Below are 444 nucleotides of genomic sequence, written 5' to 3' on the forward strand. Positions count from 1 at the left end.
CCTTGGGCAACCTGTTCCAGTGCATCACCACCCTCTGAGTGAAAAACTCCTAATACCTAACCTAACCCCCCCCTGTATTAAAATAATTTCCCCCTGTCCTATCACTATCCACCCATGTAAACAGTCATAAGCAGATATTAGTATTTCTGTAAATATTTGGACAGCATACTTCAGTCAAACAGAAAACCTCACATGTTTTTACATATAGCATGCCATGTGAAAATCTACAAAGTGTAGAAAGTAAACGTATCAGGTTTTGGGAGGATTTTTTTTCTTTATTCCAGATCTGCATATTTTCCACAGTATTGATGTATTGAAAATGGTCATTTGTCCTACAAGAAAGAAAGAAAGATGACTTTCAATTGCAACTGAATGAAGAAATATCCAAATATTTATTGGGAGCATTCCCAAAGGCAGGTATCTACTGTGTAAACATTCACATCA

The sequence above is a fragment of the Meleagris gallopavo genome, chromosome 1 (assembly GCF_000146605.3).
Source record: "Meleagris gallopavo isolate NT-WF06-2002-E0010 breed Aviagen turkey brand Nicholas breeding stock chromosome 1, Turkey_5.1, whole genome shotgun sequence".
NCBI classification, from domain to species: Eukaryota; Metazoa; Chordata; class Aves; order Galliformes; family Phasianidae; genus Meleagris; species Meleagris gallopavo.